Source organism: Oratosquilla oratoria, chromosome 16 (assembly GCF_046742065.1).
Source record: "Oratosquilla oratoria isolate Oo_2021 chromosome 16, ASM4674206v1, whole genome shotgun sequence".
Classification (NCBI taxonomy): domain Eukaryota; kingdom Metazoa; phylum Arthropoda; class Malacostraca; order Stomatopoda; family Squillidae; genus Oratosquilla; species Oratosquilla oratoria.
Window position 1 is genome coordinate 43,891,909 of NC_134792.1, and position 20,961 is coordinate 43,912,869.

Here is a 20,961-nt window from a genome sequence, read left to right on the forward strand (position 1 = left end):
CTGACCCATTACTCTTGTGTTTACCTCTCACACCACCCCATCTGTGTATTAATTGAACAGCCAAGGCAACATAATATCCCTAGTGAAGTCCCACCTTTATGTCAACCCACTAACTCTATTTCTATTTCTAATACAGGCTCTACTCTCGTAAAAAACTGTTCCCTCTGAAACTACTACTCGCACTTGTCCGCTTTTGCCTTGTAAGGTGCAACTATACAAGCACTCCACCAGTCATCTGGCACTCGACCCTCTTAAACAAATAACCTCACCAGCCAGTCCACCACTGTACCTCCCTTTTTTAGACATTCTCCATGACACTCATCCTACCGGGGTGCCTTACCTGCTCTCATTTTAATAACTGCTTTCACTTCGTCTTTCCTTATTTCTCAGTTTTCCTCATTCATTTGTCATTTTCTTGGTGCCCAAAGCGACCACCTTTCCTTCCCTATCCTTCACATTTAGTAACTTCCTGAACCTCTGCCCATCTTCCTCTTACTGTCTTCCGTTATCATTTCTCCATTTGCAGCTTTTCCTTTTCTTCTTTATTTAATTTGCCTCCTTCCTCTTATTTTCCTTTCAAAATGTCTTTTTATTACTTCCAAAATTGTCATACTCTTCCCCATTTCTTATCTGCTCTCCTCTTTGTCTCCTTTATTTTCTGCTTTCTTATTTATACATTTCATATGATTGTCATCCTATTTTGTGACCAGCGCATGAATGCTCGCTTCTCTTACAACCCTCTTTCCTTCATTGTCCCACCACTTGCTACTCTTCTATTTCCTCCCTTGTTCCACACCAACTTTGCACACCTGACTCCCTCTTTGAACCATCCCCATTCCTCCATTCCTGCCCACTCTTCTCTCAGCTTCTTCTTGTACTCTTCTTGCTCATTTAAGCAGTTTACTATAAGCACCCCTACCTTCTGTGCTTTTCCTCTTTCTCCATCTATCCTCCACTCTCAACTTGCCTTCCACAAAAAAATGATCTGATATCCCTCACTCTCCCGTAAGAACTTGTACATCCAAAACTCTTCCTACTCTTCTCCTGGTTACCACTATGTGGTCCATCAAAGCACTATTTACCACCCTCTCCCATCTGTACTTATGCTTGACTTCCTAATCACTGTATTTACTCTCATCAACTCTCCACCATGACTATTTTCCTGGAACTCCACACTTCCCAGCCACTCCATCTATTGGTTGATTTACTACTCTCCCAATACCACTACATTGATATTTCTCCCTAAACCCCTCTATGCACTCATTTAAATCTATCCAAAATGCCTCTTTCCTCAACAGTCTTTTCACTACCAGGCCCATATGCACTTATACAGTCCCAAATCTTCCCAGTTTTACCTTCATCCACATTAACCTTTGAAGAAACTTCCCATTCCACCACACATTTATCTATCTCTTCACTTACTAGGATAGGCACCCTTTCCTTCATCCTCTTTTTACTCCAGACATCCTTCCAACTACACTCCCAAACTCAAACTTTTCCCTCCTTTTCAACTTGGTTTTGCTCAGTGCCAACATATCCATCTTTCGTCTCACAAACATTGCCTATCTCTTCCCTTTTACTCTCATCTGTACCACCACCATGCATGTTAAGATATCCAAACCATAGGTTTCTAATTGGAAAACTCCTCCCAGACCCTTTTATGCCTGGTAACTGATTAATTTATCAAGTGTATGTAAACATGCAGCCCGAAGGATTTTGTGCTGTCTTCTCCTTTTCTGCAAGAGGGGGATTGCCAATTAAATGAATCGGCCTTGCTGTGTCTTGCTACCCAGGGCAGAGGATGAGATGCAGGAATTACCAGTCATCCAGGGGGAGACATGAAAAGAGGTAGGGGTGGTGAGTTGGAGTATGTGGGGATGAAATGATTAGGAGGGGGAACAAGCTGTTTGTAAATGTATGTAAGCACACTGGAGAGGTTGGTGAAAGGAAAGGTGATTGATAGGTGGCTTAATGGACAATGTGGTATCCAGGAAAAGAATAAGAAGAGTTTTGGATGTATGTCTTAGGGGAGAGGGGGGGTTATCAGATTTTTTGGTGGAAGGTAAGTGGAGGATAGATGGAGAAAGAGGAAAAAGACAGAAAATAAGTGGGTACTTAGAATAATCAGCTGAAACAAGAAAGAAGTAGGAGGTTAAGGATAGAGTGGAGGAGGAATGGGTGTATTTGAGGGTGTGCATTGATGGTATGTGGAACAAGGAGGATGAGAGGGAATAGAAGGAAGGGTAATGATTGGTGGGATGATGAAACAAACTAGGAGAAAAAAAAAAGCATTCATGGATATGAGAGGTAGAAAGAAAAAAGATGGAAAAAAATTAAGAAAGGAGAGCAGGTGTAAAATGGAGGAAGAGTGCAATAGGATTTTGAAAGTAATAAAAAGATGTTTTGGAAGGGGAGGTGAATGAAGTGGAGAAGAAAATGTGAAGACAGATGGAGTACTGAAGAGGCAGTGGTAAAGGGGAAGATAGACGGTATTTTAGGAAGTTGCCAAATAGGAAGGGGATGGTGGTTATAGTGGGAGGTGCTAAGAAAATGACAGAGATGGATGAAGGAGAAACAAGAAAAGTTGAGGTGAAAGCAGTTATTAAAATGAGAGCACGTAAGGCACCTTGTATAGCAAGGTGTCATGCATAGTGTCTGAAGAATGGAAGTACAGTGCTGGTGGGCTGGTTGGTGAGGTTTGTCTAAGAGGATAGTGTGCCTGTATGGTTTGGCTTTACAAGGAAAAAGGAGAAAAATGTGAATAGGAGTTTCAGAGGTATCAGTTTGTGTAGTTGGGGATGCTCATATGTGGGTTTTGAAAAGATCAAGAAGAACAGAGGGCGTAATTTGTTTAGCAAAGATTTTTTTTTTATACCATGTGGATTTGGAAAAGGCTTATTACAGGGTAGATAGGAAGTCACTGGGAGGTTTTGCAGATGTATGGGATCAGGAAAAAATTGGTCAAGGGCAATCAAGTTTTTACAAGAGTAGTGTTGTATGTGTTAGAATTGGAAGTTGAGAGATCTAGTGGTTTGAGGTAGGTGGGACTATGTTAAGGATGTGTCATGTTGTTGTTGTTGTTGTCGTTCCCTAGACTGTCTGTCCGAGCAGTCCCGTCTCCTCAAGGAAGGCCACAGCCGAAACTGGGTTTTCCCACAAATCCTTTATAGAGTGTATGTTGTGTTGTTTGCGTGCATGATTGTGTATAATGCAGTCTTCCATTATGTGTTGTATGGTATGGGGTGAAGTGTTACATCCTGGGCAGCTGTTCACAACACGGTCGTCCAGCCTCTTCTGGTAGCTTAGAAGTGCTGGGTGGTGACCGCATCGCAGTCTGGCCAAGTGGACTCTGTCCTTACGTGGGAGAGAGGATTCAGAAGGGTGGATATCAGGGGGTCTGGCATGCAGCAGTGTGTTGTCTTTCAGTGTGTTAATGGAGCGGTGAGTGATATGATTATGAATATGTTTCCAGAGGCTGGTATTTGGTGGTTGTGGAGGAAGAGAAGAGAGTATCTGTGTGTAATAAAGGTCTTTGGGTGTAGTTTTAATGTTTCTTGGTGTGTGTGGGTGTTCTGCTATGTAGTGTAGCGGGTGTGATGTGTTTGTGGTGGCTGCAGCAAGTGTTTGTGTGCCTCTCATGTCGAGGTGGTCCTTGACTTTGAGGACTTTTGTTTCATGGTGTAAATGGTCTGTAGGTGATGTATTTGTGCAGCCTGTAATTGTTTTTAGGGCTTTGTTTTGTATGATTTGAAGGGTGTTGTGGTGTGTCTCACTGAGATTAGGAGCCCATGCAGGACTCGCATAATTCATCACTGGGCGTATGCATTGTTTGTATATTGTTATATTAGTTTCTTTGTTTTGTCCAAATGTTGTTCCAGTGATTGACTTAAGTGCGTTAAGTCTAGGTGTGCATTTGTTTTTTATGTTTGTGAGGTGTTGTTTGAAAGACATGGATGTATCGTATGTTACACCAAGAATTTTCGGTGTGTTTGTGTGTGGTATTAGAGTGTTGTTGATGTAGAGATGAGGTATGTTCAATATATACATGGATGGGGTGGTGCAGGAGGTAAATGCAAGGGGACTGGAGATCATTAAAGAAAATGTAGAAAAGTGAAAGGTAAGCTTGTGTCAGGATGGATCAGAAGGGGGATTGAGGAAATTAGTTGTGGAGTTTGGGAAGGTGTATGATAGTAAGTTGAAGGTAAATGTGGGTAAAAGTAAGGTGATGAGATGTACAAGGTGAGAGGATGGCAGTAATTTGGAAATGACTTAAAGGAGAGAGGCTGGAGGAAGTGGATAGCTTTAGTTATTTGGGGTCACATGTGGCAAGAAAGGTGGGAGTGGAGGTGTAGGTAGATTGAGAGAAGCAAGTAAATGCCTTGGAGGATTAGAAAATGCCATATGAAATTTGGGAATGGGTGCTAAGAGGAGATTGTATGAAGGGATGATTGTGCCAACAGCACTGTATGGGACAAACATGGAACATAGGAGAGGAAGAATTAAGTATGTTTGAGATGAAATGTCTGAAGTATGGTAAGGGTTACAAGGTTGGATAGAGTGAGAAACATGATGTGGAGAGCGGGTGTGGAAAAGGAGATGGGAGATAGGGTTGGTGAAAAATATTGGGATAGTTTGAGCACATAGAAAGAATGAGTGAATAAAGATTAGTAAAAGAAGTGTTGAAGGTAGAGGTAGATGGAGTGAACATGAGGGCAACTGAGGGTAAGATGAATGGATGGGGTGAAAGGGGTGTTGAGGAAAAAAGGGAGAAGGCAGAAGATAGGGATGTGGGGAATGGCATTGTATGAATGATAAGAGGGGGGGTTAGGGAGTGGTTACGTGTAAACGATATCTTGATGCAGTCCAAAGGAATTTCTCCCTGTCTTCAATTTTCCTGCATGAGTAGACAGAGAGGAGGGGTCACCAATTACATGAAGTGGCCAAGCTGTGGATGTGTTGTGTCTTACTGCATTGCTTCTGACCCAGGGTGATGGGTGAGGTGCAGGGATTACCCATCATCCAGGAGGAACCAAGATGAAAGGGAGGGAGGGGTGGTGAATGGGAGTGGAGTTATGCCTTTTGACTTTGGCTACCTCCCTTGTAAGGGGGGGGAAAAGCCCTTGCTTTTAAACAAAAACCAAGAGAACAGGTTGGATTTGGAAGCATGCTCCACTAAACTATTTGCATACAATGAACTGGCTAGTCAAGAAAATGATACAATAAACCTGTTTAACTTTGTTTATCTGCATTCTAATAGGTATCTGGGAAACACACTGGCTGAGCTGGTTAGGGCGTCGTTACTTGCAGCGAAGGTCGAGGGGATGGCAGTTTGACTCCTGCCACCAGTGAAGTTGAACCAAGGGCATGGTTCATTAAATTCCACTCTACAAAGCCCTCTGTGAGGGGCACCATCCTAGCCTTCCGATAGGGGGGAGTTTGTGACGTTAAACCATATCATCAATAGGCATCTCCCTTATAAGGGAGATGGCCAGACAAGGCATGCACCCAACCCCTCCCAACCATCACCCATTTCTCCTTATTTTGCTCCTTGTGTATGAAGGGTCATCCCTGCCTGGGTCAGAAGCAATGCACCAAGATACAGCAGGGCCAGTTGCTTCATTTCCATGGCTACCTTACCTCCTCTTTCCCATTGTAAAAATACAGGTGAGGTTGAGCTTTTGTGGATTATGAAAAGATGCTGATTTCTATATGCAAACATGCATAAAAGGTTGTAGAAGATGTTTGCAATAGTTGCTGTAATTCAACTTTATAAGGATAAAATAAATTACAAGGTGATGTAATTTCACCCAAGCTATATACAATTTGCTTAGAAGATACTTTCAGGGTAGAGTTACGAGGACAAAGGTTTACACATTAATGGGAATGTTTCAATCACCGTAGATGTGTGGTTGACACATCAATTTCAGAAACAGAAGACTTTCAAGATAAGCAGTGATTTCAACTATGAAAGTTTTGAAGAATGTTTGAAAATTAAAACCAAGGTAATGATCAGCTCAAAAGTTGGTAATCTATACACCAAGGGTTTTTTCCCCTTATATGGGGGTAGCCAAGTCAAATACCCATTCCCATCCACCACCCTTGTTTCCCCCTTATATGGGGGGGGGTAGCCAAGTCAAATACCCATTCCCATCCACCACCCTCGTTTCCCCCTCATGAATGAAGGGTCATCCCTGATTTCTGCCTATTGCCCTGGGTCAGAAGCAGTGCATCCACAGCAAGGTTATTTCACTTAATCAGCAACCCCCGCATGATGCTGTTTAATCTCCTAATAAATTTAATTGCTCTCAATATACAATTTACTTCTACCCCTCCAGCCTCTCTCCTTCAAGACTTACTTCCAGCTTGATGCTATCTTCTTCCTTTGTACATCTTCTCACCTTTCTTTTTCCCACATTTACCTTCAGCTTTTTCCTATTGCATACCTTCATAAATTCCATTACTAACTGCCTTAATCCCCCTCTGACCCTGCCATAAGTGCAGTGTCATCTGCAAACAACAACTGGCTCACCTCCTGCTTCTGTCCGTTATCTTTAACCATCTCTAGTTCCCTGCCCATTACCCTCACATTTACCTCCCATATCACCCCCATCCATGTATACAATGAACAGCCATGACATCATGACACAGCCCTGACACAACTCCATCTTTACTTCAAATCAATTCTAACACAGGCTCTACTATCTATCTTAGCTATACCAAGGGCTTCTTCCCCTTATATAGGAGGTACACAGTACATCCACAGCAAGGCTACTTTATTTAATCAGTGACCTCCCCTCTCTGTCCCTTCATGTGGAAAATAGAGAAGATGGGGAGAAACCCCTTCAAGCTGTATCAAAATGACATTGTTCAATAGTCATTCCCCTCTTACTGAAAGTCCCTTTCACCTTAGTTGACCCCTAAAGTTCACTCCCCTCTGCCTTCCACACTTTTTTTTTTTTTTTTTTTTCTAATTTTTCCTCATTCTTTCCATATTCATACTGGGGTATTTGACTGCATAGTAGTATGCAGTTGATACTTTGGGGACTTTTGGGGTGCCCCTATGGACTAAAACCACACATCATTTTGTCTATGTTAGAGAAAATCTCTACTAGAGGAATGATACTATTTAGTGTGACTCTCCCCCCGTTATGCTGTTCCTTCTTAAAACTGTTCTGTACCTCTTCTTTGAGTACATGTTTCCATTTCTGCCTCTGTCCCTTGTGGAAGGGGGAAGAGAGAATTCTGCCACAGAGTTTCCCACTTGGGTCGTAAAAAGTGGCTAAAGTGGGATGGAGTGATGGGAGTAGGTATCCTGCTCTCCGTGATCCTGTCCTGTGAGACGTCAGGCTCTATTACTCTTGTAAAAACTCTTGACTGTCCTCAACCCCTTCCATACCATGACACCTATGTAGGCATCATGAAGTGCAAGTGGGTACGTGAGGATGCCGTCATTGGTGTCTTGATTATATTTATTTTGTAGTCGTAGCTGAGTGATTCCCCATATTCTGTGAACTGGCTTGATCATATTTTCTGTTGTTATTAATATTCAGAGTAAAAGAGAATGAGTAATACAGCTGTAACTTTATATTTTATACCACATATATTGTGGTGCATCATTGAATCATCATACATCAGGCAGCTGATGCTGCCCACGAGAATTTTAATCATATTGAAGAGGTTAACAGCTTTCCCCCCATCCCATATATCTACACTACCTCTCACAGTGACTTCTGGTTTACCCTGTCATAGGCCTCCAAATCCATAAAGACCCAATTTATAATTAAATTATCAGTGGTGACCAGTTGCTAAAACTTACTAATGACCATGAAAATTAAATAAAGAGGCTCTATTTATGTCGGAAATGCAAGTTATATAATTGGTGTTTCAATCTCAGCTATGATCTGTAGATATCTTTTAGAAACTGACAAAGGCAATGCAGACAGAGCCAAAAATTCCTTGGAGGAGAATCGAGAGATCAACACTAAAAGACAGGGCAAGTTGAGTGAGAGCGTAGACTAAAATGAAATATTTTGGAGTCAGTAAAAGAGGAAATTTAGTTGGGCAGGGAACTTAGCCAGGAAGGATAATGAGTGATGAAGCAAGTGTGTTATAGACTGGACACCAAGAGGTGGGAAGTGTGGAAGAGGGGGACCAGACAGGTGGAGAGATGAGAGAGAAGTCCTGTGGCATACTACAGTGGACTCCAAATGGCTGATGGATGAGCAATATGAAATGAAGCATGAGAATAAGTGGCTGCCCTTAGCAACTCGACCAGGACATCTGTACTCTTAAACTGAAAGCCTTCCCATGGAGTATCACATGAGAATGGTAGTTATAATTATACACAAAAGTCCATGAACCCTCACTATATATCATGAAAGCACAGCCCAATGAACACAATGAAATAACATGAGCAATATGCTACTCACTACAACTTGCCCTAACACACTACAACACATCTACATGCATTTAGATCACAAGAAAAACATTCCATGATACATACATATATCAAAGGCTTTTTCCCCCTTACATGGGGGGTAGCCAAAAAGAAAAAGGCATAGAAATCACTTCCACCCATTCCATTTCCCATATATTCCACTCCCCTCCACCCTCCTACCTCCCTCACATCTTGGCACCTCCTGGATGACAGGTCATCCCTGCATCCTGTCCACTGCCCTGGGTCAGAAGCAGTGTTGCAAGACACAGCACATCCACAGGAAGGCCACTTCATAAATTCGGTGACCCCCCCTCTCCGTCCCCTCATGAAAGGAGAAGACGGGGAGAAATCCCTTCGGGCTGTGTCAAATTTTTTCTCAAACATAATTCCTCAACCCCATCCACTCCTCCTCATGCATCACAGCCTCATCTATACACAACCCTTCTCCATTCACCCCTATCTTCTGTCCTCTCCCGTCCTTCCTCTACAGACATTCCTCTCTTTTGTAAAGCCTCTTTCACCCCATCCATCCATCTCATCCTAGGACGCCCCCTCATATTCACTCCTTCCACCTCCGCCTTCCACACTTCTTTTACTAATCTTTCTTCACTCATTCTTTCCATGTGTCCAAACCATCCTAATACTCTCTCATCAACCCTATCTCCCAGCTCCCTTTCCACCCCCGTTCTCCTCCTCACCTCCTCATTTCTCACTCTATCTAGCCTAGTAACCCCTATCATACTTCTCAGACATTTCATCTCAAACACATTCAAACTCCTTCTTTCTTCCTCTCTCATGTTCCATGTTTCTGCCCTGTACATTGCTGTTGGCACAATCATTCCTTCATATAACCTCCTCTTAGCATCCATTCCCAGATGTCTATTTCTCATTACACTTTTTAATCCACCAAGGCATTTACTCGCTTCTCTCAATCTACATTCTACCTCCACTCCTCCCTTTCCTGTCACATTCGCACCCAAGTATCTAAAACTATCCACTTCCTCCAGTTTCTCACCCTTAATGCTCACTTCCAGCCTACTGTCACTCTCTCCCCTTGTACATCTCATCACCTTACTTTTACCCACATTTATCTTCAGCTTCCTTCTTTCACACACCTTTTCAAACTCTGTCACTAACTTCCTCTATCCCGCCTCTGATCCTGCTATAAGCACAGTGTCGTCAGCAAACAACAGCTGGCTCACCTCCCACTTTTCTCCATTTTCTTTAATCATCTCCAACCCCTGACCCACAACCCTTGCATTCACCTCTTGCACCACCCCATCCATGTAAAGATTGAACAGCCAGGGCGACATAACACATCCCTGACGAAGTCCCACCTTTACCTCAAACCATTTACTCTCTCCATTTCTAATCCTAACGCAAGCTACTACTCTCATAAAAACTCTTGACTGCTCTTAACAGCTTTCCTCCTATCCTATATATCTGCAGTACCTCCCACAGTGCCTTCCTGTCTACCCTATCATAAGCCTTTTCCAGATCCATAAAAGCCCAAAAAACATCCTTACCTTTTCCTATAGCTTCCATGATAGTTTTCCAAATTCTATACTTTCCTGGGCCATCCAAGCCATCAACCCAACTGAGAAATTACTCCCAAGAGAAGTAAGAACTACATTTGCATGACTGTTTAGGTCACCAATCTACATTAAAGCAGAACCAGCACAGAATTGGCCTGGCAACAGACTGCAACCACTTCCCTACACTGTCCTACTTTCACCCTATCCAGATGACAACAAATCTTTTCCTTGAGTGACTTGTGGGTCAAATTGATAACTATAACCCATAATCTTGAGCCTATGGGTCTTCTTCAAGACCCTAAGAGTAATGGGTTAATTGAACAAACTAAGTATTCCATTGTTCACACCTTCACCTGACTCCAACTCTCATCCTATTTTTACACAGGACACCAATTATATTATACATACCCAGACATCAATTTCCATTACCAGTATTTTGGTAACACCAAAGAGGCATGTGTACACTTCTTGGCCCTATGCTCAATTCTTGCCAAATGAACAAACCATTCAAAACTATGCAGAATCCTTTTCCTGCAGTGTGTATATTTTTTATTCTGAATTTTCTGCCTCTTAAGACTATCTGCTTCCAAGATTTCTAAATCCAAGTGAGATTTATGAAAGTTGAACCAAAAATAATTTATGCTGAAGCACTTTAGTGTGCCATCATTGCCCCCATGTCTCCCCAACAATCCCACCCCAACACCCCTACCAAGTAATGCCACAAAACAATGCACACCCTCCCCTTTCTTCTAGTCCTCTTTGCACTGGCTCAAACTAGCCCACCACATAGCCATCTGTTCCTCCCCCTGATCTGCCCCACCACCCACAATACCCCTTGTTATCCAAAGAAGAGAACCTGCTAAACTAATACAACAAATAGCACAATACATAGACTTGATCTCACCTGTATCCTCTCCATTACCAAAGCAGGATCTATCTCAAGCACTTGTGACGCTTCATCCCAGTCTTCCCTTTTTGTTGGAGCTTGTGTTGTTTCAAAACATAAGATCCAGGTTGAAATTCACCTCAACCCTGCTCCAACCACATGTTCCTAATCCACAAAAGTGCTTCCCACAGAGGCCGTAGTTCCTTAGACCTCCTAGTGCTACCATATCCAAATGGAGTAATGTATTACTACCTACAAGCTCCCCATATTCAGCATTAATCCCCCCCCTCCATACCCCAACCCATCATAAATACCTCTCCCCCAAAGAAATGGACCCCACACTCCCAACATGCATGCTCAGCTCACTCCTTATGAAGGATCACCTATTGACCCCAATAAAATGTGCTCCTCCCATTCCGAAACATGATCTCTCACCACCTATACTCAATGAAAAGTCTCCAATGACAGTGACCAACCCCTCCAACAAGCTCCTCTGACACAACCCATACCTACATCTGGATCCCACCAACCCAAACACTGATGCACCCAACCCTATGAATGAATTGTTGTGGATTTGTCCCAAACTGGGAAAACATACTCGTCCAACAACTTGGAGGTTTCTGCATCTGCCCACAAAAAAAAAAAAAAAAAAAAGAACAATACATTTCCTTACGCAAATAGAAGTCCCCCACCCACCTCTTCCTTCAGGCTAACAAGAAATAACAACAACCCTGTTCCATTTGATCCATCAAAGTTTCTAATGGAGCAATTTTTGGTTTAGCACAGTCGGAAGGAATGGAGGGGGTGTGGTGAGAAAGGACATAGTGACAACTCTATAGACCATGATTGGAGACCCGTCTCCACTCATGGAAGAATGCTCATAATTTTAAACATCTGCTCTCCCTCATTTGTTATCTTAATTGAAACCCTTGGCGTGATAATGCACCCACGTATAAAGTCTGGTGAATTGTTGGCGACAAAATGTGGTGAGGACTCGCTTTATGGATGATGACGTCATATCGCTCGCTTCGACCAACCAACCCGCCTCCATTCATCTTTTCTCGTCCCATTGACTCCACCAATCTCTTCGGCACGATACTGTCTTCAAAAACAAAATCACTTTCGAATGATTGGAGGCGAAATATGGTAGGAAGGACCGTCGTTTTTTCACGAGCAATAACGTCACATCATTCCTTCCCCCCTCCGTCTTGTGTACAAATAAAGAACGTAGAAAACCAGGAGCCTCGATGGCGGAGTGCGGGCTGCGCCAGATAAGATACCAACTTCGATAAGAAACCTGGGAGTGTCTTGCAGACTTCACTCGTAACACCCAAACCTCTCACAAGTGAGTGTGCGCTACGTGACCACAAGTCCTCCTTTGCTCTGTGGTTGTCTTCCCCTCTGCCCCTCTAGGATCCTGTTTCCTACTCCGTTCTTTGACACCACGGTAAGAACAACGAAGTGTGTTGGAAGGTTCCTGGTGGTGGAGCACGATCTTCAGCTGTGATATGACTTCGCCTGATTCGATCGTGAAATCTGATACTAAGCTGTTAATCTGCGGGGGCTAACTCTGGCACCATAAAGGGTTTTACGTTGGCTAATGCCAGGCGATTACCCAGCTTAGAGGGGAGGGAGGGGGTACCTTTATCCCTAGCGAGGTTAATCTCTTCTGTAGTGATTGGTCCTTTTCAGTAAATGATGGCTGTCGCCAGGCGATTTTATTCAACTCGCAGGCACCTCTTCTCTGAGGTTATGGGTAATCTGAACCTCTTACGTACCACGTGACACTTTTTCTTTTGCCCTGGCTGCCGTTAGGCTATTCTTTTCACCTACATGGCACCCCATCCCAATCCTTCGGTGGAAGAAGATCTTCCAGTGCCTTCTGTCGTATCAGAACTACTGATTGTAGCAATCAGTGCACCTGGGGACTTGCGGAGACCCGCCGAGGCACAGCCGAAGTGCCTGCTTCTAGCAGTTGCTAAAGAGATCAGTCGCGCGGGTTCGAATCTTGGTCACGACGAAGAGTCTGGTATGGCCATCCATGAGATCGGAGCTGTCATTCTGGAAAGTAATACCTGTCGATCACGAGCCCAACACGTGATCCAAGAATGTGGCAAGGGAATCAGTGCACAAGTGTTTTTGTGTATGAATCCTGTCATCACGGGACTCTTCCCTCTGCTGAATAAAACCGTCCGGCCATCGTAGCAAGCGGGTTATGACGTAGACACATCCACGCGCACACGGACACACACACACACACACACACGCAGGCACAAAAGCACACACAGGACTCGAACATGCCCAGCTTCCTTTCCTTTCTTTGAGTGTGCGATGTGTACACACGTATGTGTATATACATACACACACACACACACACACACACATATATATATATATATATATATATATATATATGTATATATATACACACACACACGAGGTCTGCCCGGAAAGTAACAGAACTTGGCGGACACTGACTAAAGACCCTACTACATATGTGTGAGGGCCATACTCCCATGTAACACTTTATTTACCCTCCAGACATATTTGAGTGAAGATGCGTACTCTTTGACCGTCGCATTGTTTCAGGAAATCTGGGTCATTTGCAGCAGCTTGAAGCAAGTCCTGTGAATTTTCAGCACGAAATTTCTTCTGCTGACGGGTCAGGAGACGCGTGACGAATTTTGCGCCACGGGAGGCTCAAACAGTACACATCTTTACTAAACTATGTCTTGCGGGTAAATGAGGTGTCACATGGGAGTATGGCCGCTCAGGCATACGCAATAAGGTCTTCTGTCAGTGTCCACCAAGTTCTGTTAGGATCGCACGGCCAGTTCTGCAAATATTCATAAAGGCTGGATACTTTCCGGACAGACCTCGTCTATATACTGTATATATATATATATATATATATATATATATATATATGTATATATATATATATGTATATATATATATGTATATATATATGTATATATATGTATGTATATATATATATGTATATATATAGATATACGGTATATATATATATATATATATATATATATATATATATATGTATATATATATATAATCATATAATCAGGTATAGATTACTTATGCATTTAGGACCGGACCAGAGATATAGATATAAATAGATAAGAGTAAGAGGCAGACTGCATTACCAAGGTGAATGATATTCCATCTGGTGACCATACCAGTAGGGGTAGGGACTGTTGGATCAAAGTTGCGAATGGCGCTACGCCCTCAGAGCCGTAGGATTTCTCATTTCTTCGACGTCCGGGCCTATGGGAGTGACGGTGGGCGCGCACTCCTCTACCGTGGTTCCCCGTGGCTTCCAGGTTCTCCAAGCCTGCCTCGAGAGGGTCGGCGGTTTTTAGGAGATTTCTCCTCTCGGAGAAAATGGTCCTCGACATGAGTGACAAGAGGGGGAGCATCACGGCGGAGACGCCGGCGGCGACGTGGACGTGATAGGTCGTCATGCATACCTCGCGGTGTGTGTTTTTTTTTCTAATATATTCTGAGGCAGCAGTGGCGCTCAAGCCGAAGACCGCAAACGAGTCTTTCACTCCGTGCGGACGTGACGCCTCGAAAAATCGAGACAGATAGGTCTCCATCACGTTTATCTGAGCGGCGATAAGCTAGATGCATGTGGATCAAGAACACAGACACCTCAATACGCACGTTACGGGAATCCATTCACTATAACATTCTTGTGTATGCATGTGATTCACCACGATCTTGGATCACGTGTTGGCCTCGTCATCGACGTCTATCACCTTCCTGGATGAGAGCTCAGAGCTCATAACTATATGGCCCGATCAGTGGGTAATGCTGTGACCTTATACTTATGCACATCCGAACTTTTACAAAGGATTACAAAGGCGGAGCATGCCTACAGGAGACTTTTTGGTCCATAACTAGGCCGGATGCGAGAAAAAATAATTAATAATGATAAATGAATAAATGAGAATATAATAATATAAATAATGATAAATAGAATGAATAAATAAATGCATAGCTATAGTTAAATAATGAACAAATAGGCGACTAGTAAATAATGATAAATTGACATAACTAATCGTGTGTGTGCACGCATTCAACTACCCGTCACTCGCAGAGCTAGGTGGCTAAGCCTAGGCGTGGGAGAGGAGCATCTCCTCACCGCCCTCCAATTCCTTCCGTTGTAAGACGCGGCATCCCCATCCACGCCTTCACTCTCCCAGCAGTAATACTTTCGCTTCACATCACGGTGCGCCTCTCTCAACTGCATACATATACCAAAGGTTTTTTTCCTCCATACAAGGAAGGCAGCCAGAAAACAAAGGCACAAAAACCACTCCCACCCATTCCATCCCCAACACTACTCCACTCCCCTCCACCCTCTTCCCTCCCTCTTATCTTGGCTCCTCCTGGATGACGGGTCATCCCTGCATCTTGTCCACTGCTCTGGTTCAGGAGTAGTGTCGCAAGACACAGCACATCCACAGCAAGGTCGCTTCATTTAATAGGCGACCCCCTTCCGTCTCCTCATCCAGAAATGGAGATGGAGAGAAATCCCTTCGGGCTGCGTCAATTTATTTCTCACACATACTCCCTCACCCCCCCTCCCTTCTCAAGTAGTACAAGAAAAAAAATCAGTGATCCAAGAGAAAAATGCGATACTTTGCGGTAGAATATTGTATACAGTGTATGACATTGAATGAAATATTATTCCTATTCAAAGACTAAAAGCTAAGCTTTCGAGGAATTTGACCTAAATAATAATTATGGATATTGACCCAGTTTTATTAACTGGGGCTAGGGGGGTGGGTTAACAGGCTTGATATGCCATGACAGCTATATTGAGTAACGAAAAAAAAATGCTATACACACTCTCTCCAGGCTTGAGTCACTCGGGCACATTTCCATTTGTTCGACATTCAGTGGCCACGTGCTTCAGCGGCCACGTGCTTCAGCGGCCATAAACATGAAGTAATAGTTTCGCCATGCTGTCTTTGTTGGATGACTGACTATTCACGCGGAATGTATAAACCGTGCCTCGGTTAGCCGCGGGTCGAGAACAAGTCGCCCCTCCCCCCCAAAAAAAGTACTCAAGATATCCATTTAGCGGACATTTGTCTACCTTTTTTTCTTTCTCGTGTCGGACCCTTCCACCACTTTTTATGAAAAAAAAGAGAAAACAAAGTCTCCATTGATCTCTTCCATACTGGATAACACTTTCATTTTCTATTACTACCTGTCACCAGATTACTATATTCACCTCTGTGGCACGCCACTGTATTTATCTATTTATTATTTTCTTTTTTAATCTCTGAACCAGCATAACTTTATTTCTGCCCCACCCCCAACCAGCTTTACATCAGGGGAAACAGCACCAACAATAAATTCCCTTTCACAGTTGTCTAACGAAGACGGGGCTCCTTACAGCCCTGTCCCACAGATTACAAACACACGATGTTCCCGATATCAAATACCTCAATATATTGCGGCGATGGCGCAATATTGTCGATAAGGAAAGAAGGGCTGACCGTCCTCCTGAGAGCCATCGACGACGTCGCTATCGTCGTCGTGGTGCGCAATGTGCTCCGCCGTATAAGCCCCTTCCCTGCCGGGTGGCCCTTTCCTCCCTTGTGCCTGTCTGCCGGCAAACGATTCCATTCATCTTCGTGGCAGCACCCGACCCACTCCGAGATCGAACGACTCAGCCCTTCTGTACCTGGTGGCACTATTTCTTCTCATTATCTCTGCCGCTTGGCGATTTCATTCATCTCCGTGGCACCTCCCCCCCTCACCTCACCTTGCCTACTCAGCGGTGGGGTTCGAACTTCGTCCCCCCGCCCGTCCGCTGGTGCGACAGTCGCCGAGACTTCTTTTGTCAACCGTCATCACATCCAATCTGGTTGACATGTCTCGTACTTTCTTCGAACAAGCAAGAACAAACTGCGTATGTGCGTCCCTGCCCGTGCGTGCGTGCGTGCGTGTGTGTGATTCACCATGGTCTTGGATCACGTATTGGACTCGTGATCGACAGTTATTAACCTCCCGGATGAGAGCTCAGAGCTCGTATGACCGATCTATGGGTAATACTGTGACCTTACACGCACACATACCCCCAACTCCCCGCCCACGAAAGTTGGAGTAATAACCCGCAGCGCAGCGATACTAAAATTATTTCAGCCCTGGGCGGGATTCGAACCCGGACCACCGTAATGGACGGCGAGAACTCTAACCACCGCGCCACGAGAGAGAGACAGAGAGAGTGAAAGAGAGAGAGAGAGTGTGTGTGTGTGTGTGTGTGTGTGTGTGTGTGTGTGTGTGTGTGTGTGTGTGTGTGTGTGTGTGTGTGTGTGTGTGTGTGTGTGTATGTGTGTGTGTGTGTGTGTACAAACAAAAACATGATCGTGTGCACCTCCAGGAATCTTGCCATAGCGTGAACAGTATCTACGAGACCTCTATTTTCATAAAAATTACTTTCCTTTTATTTTTTACTTTCTTTCTTAGTGAGTTTCTAAGAAAGTGCACGTTTCCATGACAACGCATTTCTATCTAATATCAGCATTAGTGAAGTAGAAGTAGTCAAGCAGATTGAAAGACTTAAAGCTACAAAATCCCCGGGTCCAGACAAAAATTTTCCGAGAATGCTAAAGGAGTGTAAATTTGAAATCTGCGACGAGTTAACTGAAATATTTAATAAATCAGTAGACACTGGCTTTGTGCCTACTGCTTAGAGGCAAGCAAACGTTGTTCCTGTTTTTAAGAAGGGGGATAGATCGTCTATGCAACTACAGGCCAATCAGTTTGACATCGGTTATAGGAAAAATGCTTGAATCAGTAATAGTAAATAGACTCAGAGAACACATCGAAAGACATAGTTTAATTCGTGATTCACAGCATGGTTTCTCCAAGGGTAAGTCATGTGTGACTAATCTTCTATCCTTTTACACTAAAGTATATAAGGCGTCAGATAACAATGATAATTACGATATTATTTACCTTGACTTTAGCAAAGCGTTCGATGAGGTGCCACACCAGAGACTACTAAATAAAATCAAAGCCCATGGCATAGGAGGAAAAGTGTTAGAATGGATTAGAGATTGGATTAGTAACAGAAAACAGCGGGTCACCATAAATGGAGTAAAATATAGGTGGGGCAATGTTACTAGTGGGGTCCCCCAGGGCTCAGTTTTGGGTCCCTTGTTATTCATTATGTACATAAACGACTTAGACGACGGGATAAATAGTGATGTTAGTAATTTTACGGACGACACTAAAATAGGACGCCTAATTAGGTCAGGAGACGACGCAGAGATTCTGCAGGACGATCTTAACAAATTGTTCACATGGTCGGTGAAATGGCAAGTGAACTTCAATATCTCTAAGTGTAGCGTGTTAAACGTAGGGCTACACAACCCTGAAAATAGATACAGCTTAGATAACACGCTTTTAGAGAAAACTGAGTGCGAGAGACACTTGGGAGTTCTAGTGAATCCGGACCTTAAAACCAGGAAACAGTGCATTAGCGCCAGGAATAAAGCTAACAGAGCATTATGTTTCATTGCTAGGACGGTAACGAATAGAAGTGCAGAGGTAATTATTAAACTCTATCTAGCGATAGTTAGACCCATCCTTGACTATGCGGTACAGTTTTGGTCTCCGTCCTACAGAATGGACATCAATTCACTAGAATCAGTACAGAGAAGAATGACCAAAATGATACATGGAAATCGGAAATTTGCCTTACGAAGAGAGGCTTAGGCACCTTAACTTACACTCTCTGGAAAGACGCAGAGTGCGGGGTGATCTAATAGAGGTGTTCAAGTGGATCAAAGGATTTAACAAGGGTGATGCAAACAAGGTCATCATATTAAAACAACAGGGCAAGGCTCGCAGTAATGGTTATAAACTGGACAAATTTAGATTTAAAAAGGAAATAGTTAAGAATTGGTTTACTAATAGGGTGGTCGATGAATGGAATAAACTCAGTAACCATGTAGTAAGCGCTGAAACTATCAGTTGTTTTAAGAAACGATTAGTCAACTTTATGGATGGGGATGACAGGTGGTGATAGATACGGAGCTGCCTAGTGTAGGCCTTATGGTCTTTTGCTGTCTCCTTCATTCTTATGTTCTTATTTCCTTAATAAATCATAACTAAAGGGAAAAAAAAAAATGAGGCCAAACACCACGACATCGCATCGCTACATTTCCCCTTCTCCCCAGCTCAGAAAATCATCCCTGGCAAGCTTCCAGGCAGAGTCCCGACCTATCCTCACCGTTTCCAGGCAGATGCGGTTGATTTGACATACTCGTAACTACGACTGTGGACGTCCCCACGCCCTCGTCCAATCTGGGTATTTTCTCTCGGAAATGATCCCCTGAGCGGGGTCGATGTTCCTTTTCTATCGATACACAAGTAATAAAAAAAAAAAAATCACAAAAATAAATAAATAAAATGTAAAAAATAAAGTGGAGATGAGTCTTTAATCATAAGGCAACTGCGGGATTGTGGTCCATAGAGGTATCATTCAAATGCTACCTACGACTTTTGATAACAACCCGTCAGCGGTGAACTGGTTCATGCGATCCGGGATCGTTTCTTAATCGTCTGATTTTCATGAAGATATTGAGGATTGGGATTGGGGACGGCGTTGATTGGGATTAGGGTGCGCGACGTGCATGGGGTCGGGGGGGGGGAGGCAGCTTATCACGGGTATATCTTCATCCAGAAATAGAACAATTTGTTAAAAACAATTAGATAAACAGGGCACCACAACCACACACGCATGCATGCACACACACGTACACACACACACACACACACACACACACACACACACACACACACACACACACACACCTCGTGGCGCAGTGGTTAGAGTTCTCTGCTACCACTACGGCTGTGCGAGTTCGAATCCCGCCCAGGGCTGAGATAATTTCAGTATCGCTGTGCTGCGAGTTGTTACTCTAACTCACGTGGGCGAGGAGTTGAGTGTGTGTGTGCGTGTAAGGTCACAGTATTACCCATAGATCGGTCATACGAGCTCTGAGCTCTCATCCGGGAGGTTAATAACTGTCGATCACGAGTCCAACGTGTGATCCAAGACCATGGTGAATCACATACACACAAACACACACACACACACACACACACACACACACACCTCATGGCGCAGTGGTTAGAGTTCTCGGCTGCCACTACGGAGGTCCGAGTTCGAATCCCGCTCAGGGCTTAAATAATTTTAGTAACGCTGTGCTGCGAGTTGTAACTCCAACTCTCGTGGGCGGGGAGTTGTGTGTATGTGTGCGTGTAAGGTTGCAGCATTACCCATAGATCGGTCATATATGAGCTCTGAGCTTTCTTTCGGGAGGGAAATAGCCGTCGATTACGAGTCTAACACGTGATCCAAGACCATGCTGAATCACATATACACACACACACACACACCTTGTGGCGCAATGGTTAGAGTTCTCGGCTGCCACTCCGGCGGTCCGGGTTCGAATCCCGCCCAGGGCTGAAATAATTTCAGTATCGCTGTGCTGCGAGTTGTTATTCCAACTCTCGTTAGCGGGGCGTTTGGGATGCGTGTGCGTGTAAGGTCGCAGCATTACCCATAGATCGGTCATACATGAGCTTTAAGCTCTCTTTCGGGAGAGAAATAGCTGTCGATCACGAGTCCAACATTTGATCCAAGACCATGGTGAACCATGGTCTTGGATCACTGAGAGAGAGAGAGGAGAGAGTTGTTGTTGTTATGAGCTGTAGTTTACCAGCGCTTCTATCCAAGTGGACAATCACGCGCCGTTGTCGTGCGGTATTTTATATTGTGTGTGTGCAAGAGAGAGATTTTGTTTTAATAAATTTATTACGCCCGTGGGCGGCAAACAATAGTACATCTATCACAGCATTGTGTTAGAGGACATGTCATATATTACACACATTCTTTAAATGAAGACATAATACAATAATGATTCAGGATCCCCCGAAATGGTGATGGCGAGATAGTGGTACTATGTAAGTATTACATACAATCATCATGCCCCGTCTCCGGGGAATATTGTCTGTCACTATGGGTCACTGGAGACAATAATACCAAGGGTGTT

The 20,961-nt window shown here is 43.8% G+C and overlaps 1 protein-coding gene across 1 annotated transcript in view; it reads left to right on the plus strand.

The window, feature by feature from the left end:
• The first annotated feature begins 12,150 nt into the window (after positions 1-12,150).
• Positions 12,151-20,961, plus strand: part of LOC143033939 (uncharacterized) — a 43,155-nt gene continuing 34,344 nt past the window's right edge. Inside the window, exon 1 of the mRNA XM_076199621.1 lies at positions 12,151-12,305. The gene's annotated coding sequence lies outside the window, so the exon portion shown is untranslated. The remainder of the gene's footprint in view (positions 12,306-20,961) is intronic.